The sequence below is a fragment of the Diadema antillarum genome, unplaced genomic scaffold (assembly GCF_040938485.1).
Source record: "Diadema antillarum isolate AM-2024a unplaced genomic scaffold, OU_Dant_1.0 seq00001966_RagTag, whole genome shotgun sequence".
NCBI lineage: Eukaryota > Metazoa > Echinodermata > Echinoidea > Diadematoida > Diadematidae > Diadema > Diadema antillarum.
Window position 1 is genome coordinate 20,921 of NW_027272625.1, and position 13,636 is coordinate 34,556.

Below are 13,636 nucleotides of genomic sequence, written 5' to 3' on the forward strand. Positions count from 1 at the left end.
AAGGCGGTCATGACTGATGCTAGTCCAGTGAGTCCTGTGACGATGACAGAGGGTACTGGTGGGGGCGATGATGTAGTCACTAGAAGTTGGGCTGTTGATGGTACGGATCCAGAGATAGCTGTCAGAATGAATGAGTATGGTGATAGCATCCCGCCAAGAAGACGACGCGAATATACTGCTAGTCAGTTTGATGCCAACCCCCGCTATGTCGCAAGTGATGTCCCAACCGAGACGATGATGCGAACTGCAGATGTACATCGCAAGGATGTAATTCCCGACAAGTTCAGTGGCAAGATGCCTTGGGGTGATTATCGCCGTCATTTTGAGGTTTGCAAAGAGTTGAATTCGTGGACTGATTCTGAGGCTGGGCAGTATTTGGCGACTCGTTTGCAGGGACCTGCTTTGAAGGTGTTGTCGAATTTGCCGCCTGGTGCACCCATTTCTTACAAGGACTTAGTGAAGCACTTGGAACATAGATTTGGTCCAGGGGAGCATGCTGAAAATTTCTTGATGGAACTTAGAATGAGGCGTCGTGGGAAAGATGAGACTCTGCAAGAACTCGGCCAAGCCATCCGTGATTTGACTGCCTTAGCTTACCCTGAACTGAGTAATGATGCACGTGAGAGACTGGCGCGTGGACATTTCTCAGAAGCAATTGATGACTCAGAGATTCGTAGTGGCATATTCCGTGCGCATGCAATGACTTTAGATGAGGCAATCCGTGCAGGGCTCGCGACAGAATCCTTTTTGAAGGTAGAGAAAGCTCGCGAGAGATGTAGGCCAACTCGATACGTCAGGACAGTGGAGAACCAGGCCCAGGCTGCACCTGTGAATGACAAAATGAGACATGAAATTGATGAGCTGAAATCTACTCTCAGACAGTTGACTGAAGTGTTGAGACAGAGTGATGTGAGACCAAAGATTGATAGATCTACTGTCACATGTTTTGCTTGCCAGCAGATTGGACACTTTAGTAGGGAGTGCCCAAATCGTGGAGCTCAGCAGGGAAACGACAGGAGGTCTTCCCTGTTGGCCAGGGGACGGCCCAACTACCAGCGATCAGGCCCACACAACTAGATGATGAACAGCAGAGTAACAGAACTAGGATTTGCACTATCAGTGATGTCAGTTACACTATGTTCATTCCCGTGATGATTGATGACAGACAGTTGCATTTCTTAATTGACACTGGAGCAACAATTTCATTAATTTCTCATGATGTAGTCAGCACAATGCATCAAGCAAATATGTGTCATTCTGCAGTACAGCTTTCTCAAGCAAACGGATCTACAATTACAGTGCATGGAGAGATTGAAGTAGAGATGAAGATTGGAAGTAGAGTACATGAAGTTGAGTTAGTGGTAGCAGATATTGAGCAAGATGGAATTTTGGGGATGGATTTTCTCCAATGCACCAATGCGAGAATAAACTGTGAAGAGGAGTTAGTTGTGATAGACAATGAAGTTATTTCCTGTGCCAGTATGAGTGATGAGCGAAGCCGTGTTCAGAGAGTTGAAGTTAGTGCTGATGAACTGATTGATGATGTACCCAAACACCTGAGAGACTTGTATATCGAAGCAACAGCCAACATTGATGAGCGACAGCATGCCAAAATAGCCGAGATGTTAGCTGAGTATGGAGACGTATTTGCAAGAGGAGACAATGACATAGGTCGAACTACGATGATGTATCACTCCATTCACACGACATGTAATGCACCATTACGACAAGGGCCAAGACGTCCGCCTATGGGTCTGAAAGATGAAAATCGACAAACAAGTGAAAGAGATGCTGGAACGAGGCATAATCAAGCCATCAAGCAGCCCGTGGTCTTCCCCTGTTGTACTCGTAGATAAGAAAGATGGTACCAAGAGGTTTTGTGTAGATTATCGCCTACTCAACAAACACACTGTGAAAGACTCGTTTCCCCTTCCAAGAATAGATGAGTCGATTGATGCTCTTGATGGTGCAAAGTATTTCTGCACACTAGACTTAGCCTCTGGTTACTGGCAGGTTCCCCTTGATGATGATGCAAAGTTGAAGTCGGCTTTTGTCGTGCCTGGAGGTCTGTACCAATTTGAAGTGATGCCTTTTGGGTTATCAAATGCACCGTCTACTTTTGAGAGATTGATGGAAACTGTGCTGGCAGGACTTCATTGGAAGATACTACTCATTTACTTGGATGATGTCATCGTATTCGGCTCATCAGTGGAGGAGGTGATCGACAGACTCAAACTCGTTCTAGATCGTCTGAGAAGTGCTAACTTGAAGTTGAAACCCAAGAAATGTCACCTGTTCAAGACAGAAGTTCTCTACCTGGGTCACATTGTGTCAGATAACGGAGTACGCACAGATCCTGAGAAGATAGAATCCAACAAATCGTGGCCTACACCTGCCAACACAACTGATGTGAGAAGTTTTCTTGGCCTGGCGTCATATTATCGCAGGTACATTAAGGACTTTGCTGAAATTGCAAGACCACTTCATGTCCTCACTCAGAAAGAGAAGAAATTTGACTGGAGCTCAGAGTGTGAGACGGCATTTCAGACTTTGAAGGAGAAGTTAACAACCTCCCCAATTCTAGCCTATCCAAGAGAGGAGTACCATTTCTTATGGACACTGATGCAAGCAAGTACGCTATCGGGGCTGTGTTATCACAAGCACAAGATGGGCATGAGAGAGTCATAGCCTATGCAAGTCGAACTTTGAGTCGGGCAGAACAAAACTACTGCGTGACGAGACGAGAGCTGTTAGCGATTGTTAACTTTCTGAAGCACTTTCGACATTATCTCTACGGTCAAGAAGTCCAAGTTCGAACAGATCATGGCGCACTGACATGGTTACTCAATTTCAAGAATCCTGAAGGTCAGCTAGCCAGATGGTTAGAGATTGTTACTCAGTATCGCCTTACCTTGGTTCATCGCGCTGGAAGAGTTCACATGAATGCTGACGGACTGTCAAGACGCCCTTGTTCCCAGTGCGGCCGCCTAAATGATGCCTGTATAGGAAACAGAGACATTGAATTAGATACTGATGACTAAGCGTGTCGAGTAGTTAATTGAAATGGTGGAGTAAACTACGAAGTTATTGAAGTTGCAGACGTTTGAATTTTAGTGTTGTTGTTGTTGTTTCTTACTTAGATACAAGTTATTCATGGATGATGGCTGAGAATACAGCTTTTGATGTAGATGAGTTGACAGAGAGAGTTGCTGCAATTACTTTGCTTCCCTCTGTGACGTTTGAGAGAATTAGACGAGCACAGCAGCAAGATGCTGACATCAAACATGTGTTGAGATGGAAAGAAACAAATGATGTGAAGCCAGAATGGAAAGAAGTGTCTGCCCTTTCCTCTGCAGTGAAAACCTATTGGGTGAACTGGGATTTACTGGCAGTGCGAGATGGAGTATTGATGAGAAAATGGGAGTCTGTTGATGGTAGTGATGTGACTTGGAAACTTGTTCTCCCTCGCACACTACGACCAGAGATTTTGATGGAATTGCATAATTCTCCAACAGCTGGACACTTAGGGGTACACAAGTTGCTTCATAAGGTACAGCAGAGGTATTATTGGGTAGGACTTGCAAGTGATGTGAGGTCGTGGGTGAGAAAATGCAACACTTTTGCCATGATGAAGAATCCGCCAAAGCAACTTCTTGCCCCTTTGCAGCAATATGGAGTTGGAGCCCCATTAGAGCGTGTTGCAATGGATATCATGGGACCCCTACCTAAGACTGATAGAGGGAATGTCTATGTGCTTGTCATCGGAGATTACTTTACTAAATGGATTGAAGCCTTTGCCATTCCTAACCAAGAAGCTGTGACGGTTGCTAAGGTCTTTGTTGAAGAATTCATTTGCCGATTTGGGATACCCAAAGAGTTACACACTGACCAGGGACGCAACTTTGAGTCCATACTGATGAAGGAAGTATGTAGGTTGTTAGGAGTGAAGAAAACTCGAACTTGTCCTTACCACCCTAAGGGAGATGGCTTCGTTGAGCGATTCAACCGCACTTTGACGACTACACTAGCTGCATCACTTGACCCTGATCGTCATCAGAGAGACTGGGATGAGAGAATACCATTCGCTATGATGGCCTATCGAACGTCAATCCAATCGTCGACTGGTGAAACTCCCTCTATGATGATGTTGGGAAGGGAAACCACTCTTCCTGTAGATTTGACGATAGAATCACCAACACCTGATTATGAAAATGACAAAGATGATTATGCATACAGGTTAAGATGTTCGTTACAAGATGCACACGAGAATGCGAGATCAAAACTGAAGTTAGCAGCTTCTAAGCAGAAACAGATGTATGACAGAAACACTGTGATGCGTACATTCAAGAAGGGTGACTGGGTTTGGTTGCAAAGTATCCAGAGGAGAAGAGGTCTATCACCTAAGTTGATGATGAAGTGGCTGGGTCCGTACCTTGTAACCAGTAAACTGTCTGAAGTAGTGTATCGTATCCAACAGTCACAGAGGACCGCACCAAAAGTGGTACACGTTAACAGACTTAAGATCTATGATGGTTCCCCCCGCAAGAATTGGCTTGATGAGACTGTGAGACGCAATCCCCATAGAGTTAGACTGCCTCCACTTAGATATGGGAAGGATGATGAGTAAATGACTAACCAGATCATATTTGTTTTGTTTCTACCCACCTGATTGCTTCGCAGATGAAGTGCCGTTTCTGTTCATCGTATTACAACACGTGGGAGGTGTATCGCCAACATCATGAGACAACCATAACGGGCAGATGTAGGATCTGTGGGAGGGAGGTTGAGAATCAGAGAGCGCTCGATCTCCACCATGGAACACACCATCCCCATCGAAGGCTGCCCACCATCCAGTATGGTGTCGCTAGTGAGACGTATCGCAAAAACTGGATGAAGAATAGGTCCCAAATCGAGTTGAGGGGGGAGCGGATAACGAAGAAGGAAAGGAGAGACAAGGAAGAGAAGAAGGAAAGGCGAGACAAGGAAGAGAAGAAGAAGGAAAGGAGAGACAAGGAAGAGAAGAAGGAGGAAAGGAGAGACAAGGAAGAGAAGAAGGAGGAAAAGAGAGGCAAGGAAAAGAAGGAGGAAAGGAGAGACAAGGAAGAGAAGGAGGGCAAGGAGACACAAGACGAGCAGAAGGAGGAGCCAAGCAAGGGAAGTAAAGACAAAGTTACAACGGTTGAAGTGGAAGACGAAGGCGAGTGGGAGGAGATCTTCAGTGATGGTGACTCCAGTGATGATGAGGGCAGCAGCCATGACTCCGACGGCAACTCTAGTGATGACGATGGCAGCGCTAAGAATGATGACGGCGCTGACAGCAATTCTAGTGATGACGAAGGCAGTGCTAAGAATGATGACGGCACTGACAGCAACTCTAGTGATGACGATGACAGCGTTAAGAATGATGACGACGCTGGCGGCAATTCTAGTGATGACGATGGCAACACGAAGAATGATGAGAGTGTGAGCACCCCGAGCGCGTCTACTTCAGAGACAACTACAAGTTGTAGGAAGCGAACGATCGACCTGCGGGACGAGAGTGACGATGAACTGACCATTCTCCTGAAAAAGCCATGCGTGGGGATCCGGGTCATCACTCGTATTGAAATCAGGAGCAAGGTTTATGTGACAGCACATGGACAGACGCGGCTCCTGAGAGAGACAGTGGACATTGTTCACCCGGAGTCAGACCTGTGCGAAGTGAAAGAAGAGTAGAGTGTCATGTGAACTGTATATAGTTACTGTTGTTTTGTAAATAAGTGTAGATATATGAGATGTAACATATGTCATATAGTTGCAGTTGTAGGATATGAGTAGGAACTTTATTAATTCGGCTCATTCAGGAAGACATTAAAAGTTATAATTGGGATCTGTAAATTTAAAGGTGGTGGTAATAATCACTGGGACAGTGATTGTCGAGGAGGGGGATAGTGTGAGGAAAATGCTGTTATTCCCCCCCCCCAAAAAAAAAAAAAAAACCAAACAACAATACAATACAATACATGTAGTACATAATGAGAACAGCAATGTTGATATTGTCTTTGGATACAGGCAATGTGATGATAATTATTTTTAAATTGCTGACGGTGAACACTGGAATGTGAATAAAATTCTGAGAAATACAAAACAACAAAATTGAGGCAATTTACACAAAATGAATATCACAGTAAAGAAGATTTTATTGAAGAATATGTGTAATAAACAGTGAACAGTGATGATAGAAGACTAGCACTGTAGTAGCAGGATGCACACGTAAATGACAATGTCTAGACGCTAGCTAGGCTACATAGACAATTGCACAGTGTATGTCGTAGTTACCATATCACAGAATGTCAACGGACGAATTCAGAATTGATGACATAGATTTTGGCTCTTGTAGATCGTTTTGGTATACAAGATCGAATTTTGGAAGAAACTTAAGTCATTTGAATGTTTTTACAAGTATAAGATGAGACTATGTGGTTTTACTGACATGTCTAAAATAAATCGGCAACGGCGAATCCTGTGTGCTAATTATAGCTCAGTCAGAAAACATAGAATAGTACATGTGGGACTGGGGTAAGATCGAGTGTATTCACGTACGAGAAATGGTGTTAAGAAATGTGTCATCTCATTGCTTACCTTTTATGCTGAAGATAAATAAGTTGGTGAATAGCCAGAATTTGATCTGGAAGTGTAATGTCCAAAGATGAGAGTGTAATTTTTGTTGTATCCAGGTTAATTCCCCGGCGAACAATGGTCGCTGCAGTGTACTTCCCAATCGAATTTACCGCTGTGCGTGACGTAGAAACTTTTAGCCAATCAGCGTTCAGAGGTGTATTGTCTGCACTTTAGGGCTCAGGGTCAAGGGGTATAAAAGGGGCCCGGAAGCTTGAAATTTTACCCTGGCTGAGAAATCTTATGAAGATCTTGACTCCGTACATGCTTGATGCTTTGTTGATGCTACAAGTACAATTGTGATCTGATACAGTCTTGAGGCTAAGTTAGAGCAATTGTAAGTCTAAAATTCTCTAAGTCTCTGAATTGTTGTTAGCATTGTTAGAACTTATAAACTGAGATATGAGGATATAAACAAATACTTAGAAAATATTTGTGATGGTCTTCCTAGTTAGGGAAATTGGAAACAATTCTATTGACAAGATGGATAGTGAATTTAGGGTTTCTTTCCCATTGACTTAGGCGAAAATAAACTCTGCTTCTCAATAGAGTAGGGATAAGTATGGTGTACCAATTGTTTGAGAATATTTTCTTACATGCTCACAGTCTCTTAGGCAAATTTATTAAGAGAGGTTGTCATTTTCCTTTGCTAAACAGAGAGATGGCGATGATGGAAAGCAGGGTCTGGGACCCTGGGATAGGGGGTCATGAACGATGTCTCCTAGGATAGACTCACTCTAATTATTGTTGTTACCCAAGTTCTTATCCAGTTAGTTGTTAGAATGTTACCCATATTGGTAACTGGTGTTTGGAATTTAAACTGCATTAGGATTCTAGTTAGTGTTGTCTAGAATCTAACTGTTAGTTCTGCTCTTGTATGAGACGCTCGTTGAGACTTAGACATTTTGCAGAGAAGTGTGAACTTAGAATATTTTGTGGTGTCACTAGTCAGCACTTAGAAATTCTCGGAGAAGTGTGACTTAGAAATATTTGACAGTTGCAGCACTTAGAAATTTCTCAGGGAAGTGTGAACTTAGAATATTTTTATGGTGTCAGCACTTAGTCATTCTCGGAGAAGTGTGACTTAGAAATATTTGACAGTTGCAGCACTTAGAAACTTTTCAGAGAAGCATGACTTAGAATATTTTATGGTGTCAGCACTTAGTCATTTTAAGAGAAGTGTGACTTAGAAATTTTTGACATGGTCAGAACTTAGACATTTTTCAGAGAAGTGAGAACTTAGAATATTTCATGAGGAAGGAACTTAGACATTTTCAGAGGAGTGTTAACTCAGAATATTTTGAGGTGATAGCACTTTGACATTTTCGGGGAAGTGTGAACTTAGAGACTATTCTATGACAATGGCACTTAGGCAAATTTCAGAAGTGTGGCAACTTAGAATATTTTATGGTGATAGCACTTAGACATTTTTGCAGCAGTGTGAACTTAGAATATTTTTATGATCATAATGTGATGTGCAGTGGATTGTAGTTCAACATCTTATGAAGACATGAGGTGGTACCATAGTAGTGCTTTTTTTGCATTTGAAGATTGAATGGGTCATAGATAATGGTTTAGTTTGTGATGAGTGTTGGGCAGATTCCCTTCCCCTTCCCCTTTCTCCTCCCCCCCCCCCCTTTTCCCTTTCATTCCCTGATGAGGCGAAAGACTGACGGCAGATTCTACAGCTTGATGAGTGACGTGTTTCCACGCCAAGCCAGCAGTTGTGATGTTTGCAGTGTCAGAGACTGGGCTCGGGACAAAAGACAAGTTTGATGCTTTAGCTGAAGGTTGAGTCTCAATGATGCTGAAACTACAAGGGCTTAGCTGAAGTCTGGCGATTGATGTCCTAGTATGATGTGGTCATGGCAAGCTGCTGTTCTTTCCTCTCCCCCCCCCCCCCCCTTCCCTCCTTGTGTTTCTGTCCGTTCACTCATTACTTGTAGTAAATTTAACAAGTGTCAAAATCGAGTGTGCCTAGGGCAGGCCTGACTAGTGCACAGTAACGGTCGAAGTGCTGAATTTAGTGTCAGAAGGTGGTTATTTGACAGCGGTGTTTGTGTCCCACCAGTGATAGGTAGGAGTGTGACCCACTTGATGTCTATGCTATCACCGAGTACCGGGTAGTGAGATACCTAGGTTGCAGGGTCTGACACCGACAGAGTGAGTGCAGAACTTGCAAGGAACTGTTGACAGGGCCTAGAAATGTATCTGTGGAGTGTGTGCTGGTTAAAATCCCGGCGGGGTGAGATCCGGATAGTGTCGTGAGACTAGCAGAAAGACGCGTGTTATTTATTCTTGTTGTTTGCGTAATTTATTGAGCCGTGCTTTATAAAGGAGAAAAACAAGGAAGACTGCTTGCAGTCTAGATTTGGAGACAAATGCCAGGAACTGAGCTTAGTAACATCTAGAATGGAGGACCGGTAATTCAATTAAAGTAAGAAGACACTATAACTAAAAGTTGACAAAATTTAAGTTCACACTGAGTGTAGCGTTAATAATACTTAGAAACTGAAGGTGATTTAGTAAGTTAGTATGTAAGTAAAGAAATGCACTCATACTTCTCCAATGGGTCATATTAAACATAAGAATTGGGGCACAGAGTATAAGTATCAATGTCAGATTTTCTAAAATAGAAACCACCTGTGTGTAAATGTTGAACTGTACAATAATTATTGTAAAGTGTACAGACCATTCAGAATCAGTGTACATAATATGTAACCACACTTGCGACAATGTACATAGAAGTTTGGATTAAACGTTCTGTGTTGTTGTGAATTCAATCCCTGCTTGTACAGACTAAGTTTAGAAGAAAGTCAAGCGTTGTGTGATGATTGACTGAAAGTCTGCTTAGTGATCTGTGGATGCAGCTGTGATGTGTGAAATAGTCTAAGTAAGAGTAGTTTAGCAGTGTAGAACAAGACCATCCCACGACCGCGTCCATATACTGTGGACAAACGAACCCGTCATCGAGCTCGAGCCAGTTGAAGTAATCAGTTGATAAGGACTTTATTGTTAAGAGAGAAGGGATTACTAGTAGTTGGATACACTGTAGGAATGCCAGAATGTGTGTGCCGCAATTTACAAGTGAAATCTACACGATAGTTAGGCCTGCTGAACTTACACTGTCAGAACGCTGTGTAAAATTTCGTTGTTTAAAATATTGTTGTTTAAAATTCTAAACAATGTTGTTTAAATATAGAAAATTGGAGCATGATTGCCTTAAACATCGGTTGTTTAAAAACAATTCGGAATGATTGTCCAAACAATTAAACAACGGTTGTTTAGAAATTGATGGGCAAAAGTCATGTGATAGTCATGAACCAATCAGCGGGCCTGCATGTTCGTCGCAATCGATCGCCTCCGCGCCGCCGGGCGCCACGGCCACCGCGCCTCACACACACACGTACATCACACGTTTATGTACGTATAGCTATACTACAGTAGCGGAGCGCGGCTATTCATCATGATGGACGGCGGTGACGATGACTGCAATGCAGCTATATGGAGTCACGAACATTCTCAGCAAATGGGGTCTAGCTATAGAAGAACTTTGCCAGTCATTCCAAGGTATTTATTTATTTAACTGATAGTTACATCGCTTCATGCCCATCTGTAATTTGCATGATGTATGAAGCTAGTCACGGCTCACGCTTTGCCTTTGGGTTCTTGGCCGGGCTGCGCTACGTCTCGCCTTCATGCATGTAACGTAATAGATCTAACAAACTGTTAATACATGTTAACGTTTAACGTTAAGTTAGGTCGTCTGTACCGGTACGTACATTATGTTTTTCAACCAACTCGTGCTTGTATAAACACTTGCATAATTCAATCCTTACATACATTTTCAAAACTTCACATAAAATACGAATTTCTTTTACAAAAACTAATCATCTAAATCAGCGTACGGAATATTCCCATTGTTGACACAGTACAGTAGCCTATTCGTTGTACAGTATTCTAAGTAGGCCTATTCTAAGTTGTAACAGGCACCGTATCACATCATGCACAAGTATAGGCGCAGTGTCCGAGTTCGATGATGTAGAAATCTAACAAGTTAGTTAGGCATAGGGTCTAACGTGACGGTTAGGGCCTAGCTAGGTAATGCTAGGGCCTAGTCAAGGGCTAGGGCCTATATTTTAGACTGCTAGTGCTAGTGCTAACGAAGTTCAATTACACAATGACCTGTCTCGATCATTTCCTACCTCATAATTTAGAACTTTTATGCCATGGTCGGCTGTATGATAGCCCTACTACATCGACCACCCTCTTGTAATAAACCGACCGTGTATTAATTAGCGCACTGAACGCATACTAGAGTATACTTGGGTGACCCGCACCTCGTCATAGTTAATGTTTGCCCATGATTGAATCACATTTCGCCACTGAAATTCTTTGAAATCCAACTCACATACAGGAAAAATGCTGAAAATTCCAATGGAATCACAAGTTCACTGATCGATATTGAAAATTTGCAGCTATCGTCGTCAAAGGCGAACGATGCGAAAAAGTTGCGCGCTAAGGAAGGGGCCCGCAACTCGTCACCCGCTCTCCCATAGACTTAACACGTAAAAGACGTGTGCGGGTGACCGTGATGTTCCCATAGACATACACGTAAAAGATGCGTGCGGGTGACATATAACACGTATTCCTATAGCCCTATTAAAATTTCAGATTTTCGCGAAAAACTGTTCGGTTTTCACCACAATTTGCTTGGTCATGGTAGTCCTGCCAAGTTTCAAGCGTACAGAACACAGTCCCGGGCATATATTTTTGTTCAGTGCGCTCAAAACGATTTTGATCGGGGTGACGGTATTCGGGCCCCTGACGAGGTGCGGGCACCTGGCTATACTACTAGTACGCACTTCACTGCACGCAAAGCACATAAAAATGGATTGGCTTTGACTGTTGATGAGGATGGTGTGGGAAAACGCGAAAATTCACCGTTCATTAACAAAGTTAATGGTTTTAATCAAGGACAAAATTTCGAATGAATATTTTCACTGAATCGTAATGTAATGTCTATGGAAGTTTCTAAAAAGCTTCGTACAACATGCTGTTCAATACAACTCGGTTTGCGTGCATCGCCAATGCAAAAACAGCGGTTGATATCAAGGAGCATTACTGCGGGGAGCTGAAACGAGGCCACGCAAGTTCGATGGCGATATTTTTGCACTGAAACTTCGAATCGAAAAGGGAACAAAGGCATTTGATAGCCTAGCTCTGGATTTTCTCAATCACGTAGGTCAAGTTTTTTGCATGAATTTCAGTGTTCAATATTCTTATCAAGCAAATAAACATTAGGCGGTCGATGAGTAGTAGGTCCAACCGTACAACCAAAATCTACTGTAAACATAACAAACCCCCTAAAATCTAAATAGTAAAGTGCAAGTTAAGTTCTGCTACTTTTGCTGGAGCAATTCATTCTTTACTGAGCATCATTGCCATCAATGATGCTCGATGAATGAAGGTCTACATAAGCTTCCAGTAGAAAAAAAGGCCTAGAACCCCTATAGAAAGTGAAGATAAAGACAGAAAACAGATTGCGGTGTTTTTGACGCACAATATAGTCTATGCACCACATGTAAACTTAATGCCTGTAGTAATAATATACATGTACCACCTTAGTAGAGTTCTATTTGTTTCGTGTAGGTAGGTGGTTTGGAACCAATTTTTGGCACTTTTGTCACTTTCGAATAAGTTTCTATGCAAAGATTAGGAGCTTTCTTCTCAGTCTGTCAAGATTTCCATGCCAAACGAAGCACATTGTGCAAATTCACACAAACTTGTGAGAAAAATGTTTATAGAATGAACATTTTTGCAGAAGCTAATGATCATGCATACATGTAATTCACTCCATCATTTATGTTTTTGTTATTACTTGAGTATTATATTTTTTTCCATTTGGTTTATAGCATTCCTTCTGGGCCACCCTTGATATGATTACAAATGCAATCTTGTTCCCTAATTTGTACAGATCAAGCAAGACTTCAGCCAGGAGATCATGGCTGAAGACAGGATGTTTGCAGCATGGCCATGTATGCTGACAAAGTACTCTAGTATGGGGAATCAAGATGTCCATCGTAGCAAACGCTGCTTATTCGTCACACGGGTGACACCGATGGCCTTTCCCAAGGTACATTTTAAATAGTATTGCTCTGTGTAGAGATTCTAATCTACAGCCCCAGTACCACCCTTTCCTTTTTTGCATTTGAGTTGAGGTGAATTTATTAACAACATTAACAAAATACTTACAGTATGTACATGACTATAAAAAAAAAAATTGTTAGACCGAGAAATTCATTCAATGCTTGTTAATAAATTTCTAAGACTTTTGCAAAAACCTGCAAAAACTGAAGTGGATCTGTAATTTCAAAGCCAATATCAAAGAGATCATCCGGGCTCTTGATGACTCTGCTTTGTCCATCATTCAACTTGCATGTCATGTTCCCGTATTTGGTTTTGTTGCCGATTCGACATCATGAGCTTCCTTGGCATTTATCATGCACTGATCGAGTGACACATTGCATGCCTTTAGATCTTCATTGATGTACACACTTTTCATGTTCTCTTTTCCTTTCAGACTAGAATGCCCAGAATACAGTTTGTTCCTTTTGTTTGCAATAAAGTGGACTTTGATCTGCCTGCTCTTTCCTTCTTGCCTTTTCCCCAAGATGATGACAAGATCATGAAGATGAGATGTCCTCTTTCCAAATGTCTAAGCCAACTTCCTTGGCAACATTTGACTCGCCCTCAGTAAGCTCTTCCTCTGTCTCCTCAGCCCCCTCTGGCAGGCCAGTCAGGCAGAGATTGTCCCTCCTTAGCTCATGTTGGACCTCGTCCTGCTGGAACTGAATCCTCAAGAGATGACATGTGGATTCAGAACATCTTTAATTGTGCTCATACAAGCTTCTTTCGCTCCTTGTATCACATGCGGTAGTGCAGCTTTAATGACTGTAACTACAGCTTGGACAATTAT

The 13,636-nt window shown here is 42.4% G+C and overlaps 1 long non-coding RNA gene across 1 annotated transcript; it reads right to left on the reverse strand.

Moving 5' to 3' along the window:
- LOC139713440 (uncharacterized) lies at positions 1 to 4,020 on the reverse strand. The gene is made up of 3 exons (XR_011709641.1): positions 3,971 to 4,020; positions 2,912 to 2,998; positions 1 to 826 (listed from the first exon to the last, which is right to left on the reverse strand). It is a non-coding gene; the product is annotated as an uncharacterized lncRNA (long non-coding RNA).
- Positions 4,021 to 13,636: the final 9,616 nt, after the last annotated feature.